Source organism: Chiloscyllium punctatum, chromosome 34 (assembly GCF_047496795.1).
Source record: "Chiloscyllium punctatum isolate Juve2018m chromosome 34, sChiPun1.3, whole genome shotgun sequence".
Lineage (NCBI taxonomy): Eukaryota > Metazoa > Chordata > Chondrichthyes > Orectolobiformes > Hemiscylliidae > Chiloscyllium > Chiloscyllium punctatum.
Window position 1 is genome coordinate 62603601 of NC_092772.1, and position 12638 is coordinate 62616238.

The window sequence follows — 12638 nt, forward strand, 5'->3', positions numbered from 1 at the left end:
GGAGTGTTTCTGCCTGTAGTGGATGTGTCACTGAGATTGGAAAGGTGGTTGGGGAATGTGTCTGACTGTAGTGGGGGGTTATAGTGAGATTGGGAAGTGCGTTGGGGAGTGTTTCTGCCTGTAGTGGGGGTGGCAGTGAGATAGGGAAGGGGATTGGGGAGAGTGTCTGACTGTAGTGGGGTTTACAGTTTGATTGGGAAGGGGGCAAGGGGACTGTTTCTGACTGTAGTGGGGGTATCAGTGTGATTAGGAAAGGGATTGGGGAATGTGTCTGACTGTAGTGGGGGTTATGGTGAGATTGGGAATTGCGTTGGGGAGTGTTTCTGCCTGTAGTGGGGGTGGCAGTGAGATTGGAAAGGGGATTGGGGAGTGTGTCTGACTGTAGTGGGGTTAACAGTGTGATTGGGAATGGGGTGGCAGGGGTGTGTCTGACTGTAGTGGGGGTTACAGTGTGATTGGGAAGGGGGTGAGGGGAGTGTTTCTGACTGTAGTGGGGTTTACAGTGTGATTGGGAAGGGGGCGAGGGGAGTGTTTCTGACTGTAGTGGGGGTGTCAGTGAGTTTCAGAACAGGGCTGGGGAGTGTGTATGACTGTAGTGGGCGTTGTCAGTGAGATTGGAAAGAGGTTTTGGGAGTGTTTCTGCCTGTAGTGGGGGTGTCAGTGAGATTGGGAAGGTATTTTAGGAATGTGTCTGACTGTAGTGCCCATTACAGTGTGATTGGGAAGGGCAATGGGGAGCGTTTCTGCCTGTAGTGAGGGTGTCCGTGAGATTGGGAAGGGGGTTGGAAGCGTGTTTGACTGCAGTGGGGGTTATAGTGAGATTGGGAAGTGCGTTGGGGAGTGTTTCTGCCTGTAGTGGGGTTGTCAGTGAGATTGGGAAGGGGTTTTGGGAATGTGTCCGACTGTAGTGGGGGTTTCAGTGAGATTGGGAAGGGGGTTGGGGAGTGTGTCTGACTGTAGTGGGGCATCAGTGAGATTGGGAAGGGGATTTGGGAATGTGTCCGACTGTAGTGGGGGTTTCAGTGAGATTGGGAAGGGGGTTGGGGAGTGTGTCTGACTGTAGTGGGGGTTATGGTGAGATTGGAAAGGGGGTTGGGGAGTGTTTCTGTCTGCAGTGGGGGTGGCAGTGAGATTGGGAAGGGGGTTGGGGAGTGTGTCCGACTGTAGTGGGGGTTTCAGTGAGATTGGGAAGGGGGTTGGGGAGTGTGTCTGCCTGTAGTGGGGGTTATGGTGAGATTGGGAAGTGCGTTGGGGTGTGTTTCTGCCTGTAGTGGGGTTGTCAGTGAGATTGGAAAGGGGATTGGGGAGTGTGTCTGACTGTAGTGGGGTTAACAGTGTGAATGGGAAAGGGGGTGAGGGGACTGTTTCAGATTGTATTGGGAGTGTCAGTGAGATTGGGACGGGATTTTGGGAGTGTGCCTGACTGTAGTGGGGGTGTCAGTCGGATAGGGAAGGGCATTGGGGAGTGTTTCTGCCTGTAGTGGGGGTGTCAGTGAGATTGGGAAGGGGGTTGGGAGTGTGTCTGACTGTAGTAGGGGTTATGGTGAGATTGGGAAGTGCGTTGGGGAGTGTTTATGCCTGTAGTGGGGGTGGCAGTGAGATTGGGAAGGGGATTGGTGAGAGTGTCTGACTGTAATGGGGTTTACAGTTTGATTGGGAAGGGGGCGAGGGGACTGTTTCTGACTGTAGTGGGGGTATCAGTGAGATTGGGAAGGGGATTGGGGAATGTGTCTGACTGTAGTGGGGGTTATGGTGAGATTGGGAAGGGGTTTTGGGAATGTGTCTGACTGTAGTGGGGGTTTCAGTGAGATTGGGAAGGGGGTTGGGGAGTGTGTCTGACTGTAGTGGGGCATCAGTGAGATTGGGAAGGGGATTTGGGAATGTGTCTGACTGTAGTGGGGGTTTCAGTGAGATTGGGAAGGGGGTTGGGGAGTGTGTCTGACTGTAGTGGGGGTTATGGTGAGATTGGAAAGGGGGTTGGGGAGTGTGTCTGTCCGTAGTGGGGGTGTCAGTCGGATTGGGAAGGGCATTGGGGAGTGTTTCTGCCTGTAGTGGATGTGTCACTGAGATTGGAAAGGTGGTTGGGGAATGTGTCTGACTGTACTGGAGGTTTCAGTGAGATTGGGAAGGGGGGGGGAGTGTTTCTGTCTGTAGTGGGGGTTACAGTGTGATTGGGAATGGGGTGGCGGGAGTGTGTCTGACTGTAGTGGGGGTTACAGTGTGATTGGGAAGGGGGCGAGGGGAGCGTTTCTGACTGTAATGGGGGTGTCAGTGAGTTTCAGAACGGGGCTGGGGAGTGTGTATGACTGTAGTGGGGGTGTCAGTGAGATTGGAAAGGGGTTTTTGGAATGTTTCTGACTGTAGTGGGAGTGTCAGTGAGGATGGGAAGGGCATTGGGGAGTGTTTCTCCCTGTAGTGAGGGTGTCAGTGAGATTGGGACAGGATTTTGGGAGTGTGTCTGACTGTAGTGGGTGTGTCAGTGAGATTCGGAACGGGTCTGGCGAGTGTGTATGACTGTAGTGGGGTTTGCAGTGTGATTGGGAAGGGGTTTTGGGAGTGTTTCTGTCTGTAGTGGGGGTGTCAGTCGGATTGGGAAGGGCATTGGGGAGTGTTTCTGCCTGTAGTGGGGGTGTCAGTGAGATTGGGAAGGGGGTTGGGGAGTGTGTCTCACTGTTGTAGGGGTTACAGTGAGATTGGGAAGGGGATTTGGGAATGTGTCTGACTGTAGTGGGGGTGTCAGTGAGATTGGGAAGGGGGTGAGGGGACTGTTTCAGATTGTATTGGGAGTGTCAGTGAGATTGGGACGGGATTTTGGGAGTGTGCCTGACTGTAGTGGGGGTGTCAGTCGGATAGGGAAGGGCATTGGGGAGTGTTTCTGCCTGTAGTGGGGGTGTCAGTGAGATTGGGAAGGGGGTTGGGAGTGTGTCTGACTGTAGTGGGGGGTTATGGTGAGATTGGGAAGTGCGTTGGGGAGTGTTTCTGCCTGTAGTGGGGGTGGCAGTGAGATTGGAAAGGGGATTGGGGAGTGTGTCTGACTGTAGTGGGGTTAACAGTGTGAATGGGAAAGGGGTGAGGGGACTGTTTCTGACTGTAGTGGGGGTGTCAGTGAGATTGGGAAGGGGGTTGGGGAGTGTGTCTGATTGTAGTGAGGGTGTCAGTGAGATTGGGAAAGGGGTTGGAAGGCAGTTTGACTGTAGTGTGGGTTATAGTGAGATTGAGAAGGGGGTTGGGGAGTGTTTCTGCCTGTAGTGGGTCTGTCACTGAGATTGGAAAGGTGGTTATGGAGTGTGCCTGATTGTAGTGGGGGTTATAGTGAGATTGTGAAGGGGGTGGGGAGTGTTTCTGCCTGTAGTGGGGGTGTCAGTGAGATTGGAAAGGGGTTTTTGGAATGTGTCTGACTGTAGTGGGAGTACAGTGAGATTGGGAAGGGGTGAGGGGACTGTTTCTGACTGTAGTGGGGGTGTCAGTGAGTTTCTGAACTGGTCTGGGGAGTGTGTATGACTGTAGTGGGGTTGTCACTGAGATTGGGAAGGGTTTTTGGGAGTGTGTCTGTCTGTAGTGGGGGTGTCAGTCGGATTGGGAAGGTCATTGGGGAGTGTTTCTGCCTGTAGTGGGGGTGTCAGTGAGATTGGGAAGGGGGTTGGGGAGTGTTTCTGCCTGTAGTGGGGGTTATGGTGAGATTGGGAAGGGCGTTGGGGAGTGTTTCTGCCTGTAGTGGGAGTGTCAGTGAGGATGGGAAGGGCATTGGGGAGTGTTTCTGCCTGTAGTGGGAGTGTCAGTGAGGATGGGAAGGGCATTGGGGAGTGTTTCTCCCTGTAGTGGGGGTTATAGTGAGATTGGGAAGGGGGTTTGGGAGTGTTTCTGCCTGTAGTGGGTCTGTCACTGAGATTGGGAAGGTGGTTATCGAGTGTGCCTGATTGTAGTGGGGGTGTCAGTGAGATTGGAAAGGGGTTTTTGGAATGTTTCTGACTGTAGTGGGAGTGTCAGTGAGGATGGGAAGGGCATTGGGGATTGTTTCTCCCTGTAGTGGGGGTGAGATTGGGAAGGGGATTGGGGAGAGTGTCTGACTGTAGTGGGGTTTACAGTGTGATTGGGAAGGGGGCGAGGGGAGTGTTTCTGACTGTAATGGGGGTGTCAGTGAGTACCAGAACAGGGCTGGGGAGTGTGTATGACTGTAGTGGGCGTTGTCAGTGAGATTGGAAAGAGGTTTTGGGAGTGTGTCTGTCTGTAGTGGGGGTGTCAGTCAGATTGGGAAGGGCATTGGGGAGTGTTTATGCCTGTAGTGGGGGTGTCAGTGAGATTGGGAAGGTATTTTAGGAATGTGTCTGACTGTAGTGCCCATTACAGTGTGATTGGGAAGGGCAATAGGGAGTGTTTCTGCCTGTAGTGAGGGTGTCAGTGAGATTGGGAAAGGGGATGGAAGGCAGTTTGACTGTAGTGTGGGTTATAGTGAGATTGGGAAGGGGGTTGGGGAGTGTTTCTGCCTGTAGTGGATGTGTCACTGAGATTGGGAAGGTGGTTATGGAGTGTGCCTGATTGTAGTGGGGGTTATAGTGAGATTGTGAAGGGGGTGGGGAGTATTTCTGCCTGTAGTGGGCGTGTCAGTGAGATTGGAAAGGGGTTTTTGGAATGTTTCTGACTGTAGTGGGAGTGTCAGTGAGGATGGGAAGGGCATTGGGGAGTGTTTCTCCCTGTAGTGGGGGTGTCAGTGAGATTGGGACAGGATTTTGGGAGTGTGCCTGACTGTAGTGGGGGTGTCAGTTGGATTGGGAAGGGGTTGGGGAGTGTGTCTGACTGTAGTGGGAGTTACAATGAGATTGGGACGGGATTTTGGGAGTGTGCCTGACTGTAGTGGGGGTGTCAGTTGGATTGGGAAGGGGATTTGGGAATGTGTCTGACTGTAGTGGGGGTTTCAGTGAGATTGGGAAGGGGGTTGGGGAGTGTGTCTGACTGTAGTGGGGGTTATGGTGAGATTGGGAAGTGCGTTGAGGTGTGTTTCTGCCTATAGTGGGGGTGTCAGTGAGATTGGGAAGGGGGTTGGGAGTGTGTCTGACTGTAGTGGGGGTGTCAGTGAGATTGGGAAGTGCGTTGGGGAGTGTTTCTGCCTGTAGTGGGGGTGGCAGTGAGATTGGGAAGGGGATTGGGGAGTGTGTCTGACTGTAGTGGGGTTTACAGTTTGATTGGGAAGGGGGCAAGGGGACTGTTTCTGACTGTAGTGGGGGTATCAGTGAGATTGGGAAAGGGATTGGGGAATGTGTCTGACTGTAGTGGGGGTTATGATGAGATTGGGAATTGCGTTGCCTGTAGTGGGGGTGGCAGTGAGATTGGAAAGGGGATTGGGGAGTGTGTCTGACTGTAGTGGGGTTAACAGTGTGAATGGGAAAGGGTTGAGGGGACTGTTTCAGACTGTATTGGGAGTGTCAGTGAGATTGGGACGGGATTTTGGGAATGTGTCTGACTGTAGTGGGGGTGTCAGTGAGATTGGAAAGGGGATTGGGGAGTGTGCCTGTCCGTAGTGGGGGTGTCAGTCGGATTGGGAAGGGCATTGGGGAGTGTTTCTGCCTGTAGTGGATGTGTCACTGAGATTGGAAAGGTGGTTGGGGAATGTGTCTGACTGTAGTGGGGGGTTATAGTGAGATTGGGAAGTGCGTTGGGGAGTGTTTCTGCCTGTAGTGGGGGTGGCAGTGAGATAGGGAAGGGGATTGGGGAGAGTGTCTGACTGTAGTGGGGTTTACAGTTTGATTGGGAAGGGGGCAAGGGGACTGTTTCTGACTGTAGTGGGGGTATCAGTGTGATTAGGAAAGGGATTGGGGAATGTGTCTGACTGTAGTGGGGGTTATGGTGAGATTGGGAATTGCGTTGGGGAGTGTTTCTGCCTGTAGTGGGGGTGGCAGTGAGATTGGAAAGGGGATTGGGGAGTGTGTCTGACTGTAGTGGGGTTAATAGTGTGATTGGGAATGGGGTGGCAGGGGTGTGTCTGACTGTAGTGGGGGTTACAGTGTGATTGGGAAGGGGGTGAGGGGAGTGTTTCTGACTGTAGTGGGGTTTACAGTGTGATTGGGAAGGGGGCGAGGGGAGTGTTTCTGACTGTAGTGGGGGTGTCAGTGAGTTTCAGAACAGGGCTGGGGAGTGTGTATGACTGTAGTGGGCATTGTCAGTGAGATTGGAAAGAGGTTTTGGGAGTGTTTCTGCCTGTAGTGAGGGTGTCAGTGAGATTGGGAAAGGGGTTGGAAGGCAGTTTGACTGTAGTGTGGGTTATAGTGAGATTGAGAAAGGGGTTGGGGAGTGTTTCTGCCTGTCGTGGGTCTGTCACTGAGATTGGAAAGGTGGTTATGGAGTGTGCCTGATTGTAGTGGGGGTTATAGTGAGATTGTGAAGGGGGTGGGGAGTGTTTCTGCCTGTAGTGGGGGTGTCAGTGAGATTGGAAAGGGGTTTTTGGAATGTGTCTGACTGTAGTGGGAGTACAGTGAGATTGGGAAGGGGTGAGGGGACTGTTTCTGACTGTAGTGGGGGTGTCAGTGAGATTCGGAACGGGTCTGGCGAGTGTGTATGACTGTAGTGGGGTTGTCAGTGAAATTGGGAAGGGGTTTTGGGAGTGTTTCTGTCTGTAGTGGGGGTGTCAGTCGGATTGGGAAGGGCATTGGGGAGTGTTTCTGCCTGTAGTGGGGGTGTCAGTGAGATTGGGAAGGGGGTTGGGGAGTGTGTCTCACTGTTGTAGGGGTTACAGTGAGATTGGGAAGGGGATTTGGGAATGTGTCTGACTGTAGTGGGGGTTTCAGTGAGATTGGGAAGGGGGTTGGGGAGTGTGTCTGCCTGTAGTGGGGGTTATGGTGAGATTGGGAAGTGCGTTGGGGTGTGTTTCTGCCTGTAGTGGGGTTGTCAGTGAGATTGGAAAGGGGATTGGGGAGTGTGTCTGACTGTAGTGGGGTTAACAGTGTGAATGGGAAAGGGGGTGAGGGGACTGTTTCAGACTGTATTGGGAGTGTCAGTGAGATTGGGACGGGATTTTGGGAGTGTGCCTGACTGTAGTGGGGGTGTCAGTCGGATTGGGAAGGTCATTGGGGAGTGTTTCTGCCTGTAGTGGGGGTGTCAGTGAGATTGGGAAGGGGGTTGGGAGTGTGTCTGACTGTAGTAGGGGTTACAGTGAGATTGGTAAAGGGGTTGGGGAGTGTTTCTGCCTGTATTGGGGGTGTCAGTGAGATTGGGAAGGGGTTTGGGAGTGTGTCTGACTGAGTAGGGGTTATAGTGAGATTGGGAAGTGGGTGAGGGGACTGTTTCTGACTGTAGTGGGGGTGTCAGTGAGATTGGGAAGGGGGTTGGGGAGTGTGTCTGACTGTAGTAGGGGTTACAGTGAGATTGGTAAGGGGGTTGGGGAGTGTTTCTGCCTGTATTGGGGGTTATGGTGAGATTGGGAAGTGCGTTGGGGAGTGTTTCTGCCTGTAGTGGGGGTGTCAGTGAGATTGGGAAGGGGTTTGGGAGTGTGTCTGACTGTAGTAGGGGTTATAGTGAGATTGGGAAGTGGGTGAGGGGACTGTTTCTGACTGTAGTGGGGTTGTCAGTGAGATTGGGAAGGGGGTTGGGGAGTGTGTCTGACTGTAGTGGGGGCATCAGTGAGATTGGGAAGGGGATTTGGGAATGTGTCTGACTGTAGTGGGGGTTTCAGTGAGATTGGGAAGGGGGTTGGGGAGTGTGTCTGACTGTAGTGGGGGTTATGGTGAGATTGGGAAGTGCGTTGAGGTGTGTTTCTGCCTATAGTGGGGGTGTCAGTGAGATAGGGAAGGGGGTTGGGAGTGTGTCTGACTGTAGTAGGGGTTATAGTGAGATTGGGAAGTGGGTGAGGGGACTGTTTCTGACTGTAGTGGGGGTGTCAGTGAGATTGGGAAGGGGGTTGGGGAGTGTGTCTGACTGTAGTAGGGGTTACAGTGAGATTGGTAAGGGGGTTGGGGAGTGTTTCTGCCTGTATTGGGGGTTATGGTGAGATTGGGAAGTGCGTTGGGGAGTGTTTCTGCCTGTAGTGGGGGTGTCAGTGAGATTGGGAAGGGGTTTGGGAGTGTGTCTGACTGTAGTAGGGGTTATAGTGAGATTGGGAAGTGGGTGAGGGGACTGTTTCTGACTGTAGTGGGGTTGTCAGTGAGATTGGGAAGGGGGTTGGGGAGTGTGTCTGACTGTAGTGGGGGCATCAGTGAGATTGGGAATGGGATTTGGGAATGTGTCTGACTGTAGTGGGGGTTTCAGTGAGATTGGGAAGGGGGTTGGGGAGTGTGTCTGACTGTAGTGGGGGTTATGGTGAGATTGGGAAGTGCGTTGAGGTGTGTTTCTGCCTATAGTGGGGGTGTCAGTGAGATTGGGAAGGGGATGGGAGTGTGTCTGACTGTAGTGGGGGTGTCAGTGAGATTGGGAAGTGCGTTGGGGAGTGTTTCTGCCTGTAGTGGGGGTGGCAGTGAGATTGGGAAGGGGATTGGGGAGTGTGTCTGACTGTAGTGGGGTTTACAGTTTGATTGGGAAGGGGGCGAGGGGACTGTTTCTGACTGTAGTGGGGGTATCAGTGAGATTGGGAAAGGGATTGGGGAATGTGTCTGACTGTAGTGGGGGTTATGGTGAGATTGGGAATTGCGTTGGGGAGTGTTTCTGCCTGTAGTGGAGGTGGCAGTGAGATTGGAAAGGGGATTGGGGAGTGTGTCTGACTGTAGTGGGGTTAACAGTGTGAATGGGAAAGGGGTGAGGGGACTGTTTCAGACTGTATTGGGAGTGTCAGTGAGATTGGGACGGGATTTTGGGAATGTGTCTGACTGTAGTGGGGGTGTCAGTGAGATTGGGAAGGGGGTTGGGGAGTGTGTCTGACTGTAGTAGGGGTTACAGTGAGATTGGTAAGGGGGTTGGGGAGTGTTTCTGCCTGTATTGGGGGTTATGGTGAGATTGGGAAGTGCGTTGGGGAGTGTTTCTGCCTGTAGTGGGGGTGTCAGTGAGATTGGGAAGGGGTTTGGGAGTGTGTCTGACTGTAGTAGGGGTTATAGTGAGATTGGGAAGTGGGTGAGGGGACTGTTTCTGACTGTAGTGGGGTTGTCAGTGAGATTGGGAAGGGGGTTGGGGAGTGTGTCTGACTGTAGTGGGGGCATCAGTGAGATTGGGAAGGAGATTTGGGAATGTGTCTGACTGTAGTGGGGGTTTCAGTGAGATTGGGAAGGGGGTTGGGGAGTGTGTCTGACTGTAGTGGGGGTTATGGTGAGATTGGGAAGTGCGTTGAGGTGTGTTTCTGCCTATAGTGGGGGTGTCAGTGAGATTGGGAAGGGGGTTGGGAGTGTGTCTGACTGTAGTGGGGGTGTCAGTGAGATTGGGAAGTGCGTTGGGGAGTGTCTCTGCCTGTAGTGGGGGTGGCAGTGAGATTGGGAAGGGGATTGGGGAGTGTGTCTGACTGTAGTGGGGTTTACAGTTTGATTGGGAAGGGGGCGAGGGGACTGTTTCTGACTGTAGTTGGGGTATCAGTGAGATTGGGAAAGGGATTGGGGAATGTGTCTGACTGTAGTGGGGGTTATGATGAGATTGGGAATTGCGTTGCCTGTAGTGGGGGTGGCAGTGAGATTGGAAAGGGGATTGGGGAGTGTGTCTGACTGTAGTGGGGTTAACAGTGTGAATGGGAAAGGGGTGAGGGGACTGTTTCAGACTGTATTGGGAGTGTCAGTGAGATTGGGACGGGATTTTGGGAATGTGTCTGACTGTAGTGGGGGTGTCAGTGAGATTGGAAAGGGGATTGGGGAGTGTGTCTGTCCGTAGTGGGGGTGTCAGTCGGATTGGGAAGGGCATTGGGGAGTGTTTCTGCCTGTAGTGGATGTGTCACTGAGATTGGAAAGGTGGTTGGGGAATGTGTCTGACTGTAGTGGGGGGTTATAGTGAGATTGGGAAGTGCGTTGGGGAGTGTTTCTGCCTGTAGTGGGGGTGGCAGTGAGATAGGGAAGGGGATTGGGGAGAGTGTCTGACTGTAGTGGGGTTTACAGTTTGATTGGGAAGGGGGCAAGGGGACTGTTTCTGACTGTAGTGGGGGTATCAGTGTGATTAGGAAAGGGATTGGGGAATGTGTCTGACTGTAGTGGGGGTTATGGTGAGATTGGGAATTGCGTTGGGGAGTGTTTCTGCCTGTAGTGGGGGTGGCAGTGAGATTGGAAAGGGGATTGGGGAGTGTGTCTGACTGTAGTGGGGTTAATAGTGTGATTGGGAATGGGGTGGCAGGGGTGTGTCTGACTGTAGTGGGGGTTACAGTGTGATTGGGAAGGGGGTGAGGGGAGTGTTTCTGACTGTAGTGGGGTTTACAGTGTGATTGGGAAGGGGGCGAGGGGAGTGTTTCTGACTGTAGTGGGGGTGTCAGTGAGTTTCAGAACAGGGCTGGGGAGTGTGTATGACTGTAGTGGGCGTTGTCAGTGAGATTGGAAAGAGGTTTTGGGAGTGTTTCTGCCTGTAGTGGGGGTGTCAGTGAGATTGGGAAGGTATTCTAGGAATGTGTCTGACTGTAGTGCCCATTACAGTGTGATTGGGAAGGGCAATGGGGAGCGTTTCTGCCTGTAGTGAGGGTGTCAGTGAGATTGGGAAGGGCATTGGGGAGCGTTTCTGCCTGTAGTGACGGTGTCAGTGAGATTGGGAAGGGGGTTGGAAGCGTGTTTGACTGCAGTGGGGGTTATAGTGAGATTGGGAAGGGGTTTTGGAGTGTTTCTGCCTGTAGTGGGGGTGTCAGTGAGATTGGGAAGGGGTTTTGGAGTGTGTCTGACTGTAGTAGGGGTTACAGTGAGATTGGTAAGAGGGTTGGGGAGTGTTTCTGCCTGTAGTGGGGGTAATGGTGAGATTGGGAAGTGTGTTGGGGAGTGTTTCTGCCTGTAGTGGGGGTGGCAGTGAGATTGGAAAGGAGATTGGTGAGTGTGACTGTAGTGGGGTTTACAGTGTGATTGGGAATGGGTGAGGGGACTGTTTCTGACTGTAGTGGGGGTGTCAGTGAGATTGGGAAGGGGGTTGGGAGTGTGTCTGACTGTAGTAGGGGTTATAGTGAGATTGGGAAGGGGTTTTGGGAGTGTTTCTGCCTGTAGTGGGGGTTATGGTGAGATTGGGGAGTGTGTCTGACTGTAGTGGGGGTGTCAGTGAGATTGGGAAGGGGGTTGGGAGTGTGTCTGACTGTAGTAGGGGTTATAGTGAGATTGGGAAGGCGGTTGGGGAGAGTTTCTACCTGTAGTGGGGGTGTCAGTGAGATTGGGATGGGGTTTTGGGAGTGTGCCTGATTAGCGGGGGAGTCTGTGAGATTGGGAAGGGGGTTGGGGAGTGTGTCTGACTGTAGTGGGGCGTCAGTGAGATTGGGAAGGGGATTTGGGAATGTGTCCGACTGTAGTGGGGGCTTCAGTGAGATTGGGAAGGGGATGTGGGAGTGTGTCTGACTGTAGTGGGGGTAATGGTGAGATTGGGAAGTGCGGTGGGGAGTGTTTCTGCCTGTAGTGGGGGTGGCAGTGAGATTGGAAAGGGGATTGGGGAGTGTGTCTGACTGTAGTGGGGTTTACAGTGTGATTGGAAAGTGGGTGAGGGGACTGTTTCTGACTGTAGTGGGGGTGTCAGTGAGATTGGGAAGGGGGTTGGGGAGTGTGTCTGACTGTAGTAGGGGTTATAGGGAGATTGAGAAGGTGGTTGGGGTGTGGTTCTGCCTGTAGTGGGGTTGTCAGTGAGATTGGGAAGGGGATTTGGGAATGTGCCGACTGTAGTGGGGGTTTCAGTGAGATTGGGAAGGGGGTTGGGCAGTTTGTCTGACTGTAGTGGGGGTTATGGTGAGATTGGGAAGGGGGTTGGGGAGTGTTTCTGTCTGCAGTGGGGGTGGCAGTGAGATTTGAAAGGGGATTGGGGAGTGTGTCTGACTGTAGTGGGGTTTGCAGTGTGATTGGGAAGGGGGTGAGGGGACTGTTTCTGACTGTAGTGGGGGTGTCAGTGAGATTGGGACAGGGTTTTGGGAGTGTGTCTGACTGTAGTAGGGGTTACAGTGAGATTGGTAAAGGGGTTGGGGAGTGTTTCTGCCTGTATTGGGGGTTATGGTGAGATTGGGAAGTGCGTTGGGGAGTGTTTCTGCCTGTAGTGGGGGTGTCAGTGAGATTGGGAAGGGGTTTGGGAGTGTGTCTGACTGAGTAGGGGTTATAGTGAGATTGGGAAGTGGGTGAGGGGACTGTTTCTGACTGTAGTGGGGGTGGCAGTGAGATTGGGAAGGGGGTTGGGGAGTGTGTCTGACTGTAGTAGGGGTTACAGTGAGATTGGTAAGGGGGTTGGGGAGTGTTTCTGCCTGTATTGGGGGTTATGGTGAGATTGGGAAGTGCGTTGGGGACTGTTTCTGCCTGTAGTGGGGGTGTCAGTGAGATTGGGAAGGGGTTTGGGAGTGTGTCTGACTGTAGTAGGGGTTATAGTGAGATTGGGAAGTGGGTGAGGGGACTGTTTCTGACTGTAGTGGGGTTGTCAGTGAGATTGGGAAGGGGGTTGGGGAGTGTGTCTGACTGTAGTGGGGGCATCAGTGAGATTGGGAAGGGGATTTGGGAATGTGTCTGACTGTAGTGGGGGTTTCAGTGAGATTGGGAAGGGGGTTGGGGAGTGTGTCTGACTGTAGTGGGGGTTATGGTGAGATTGGGAAG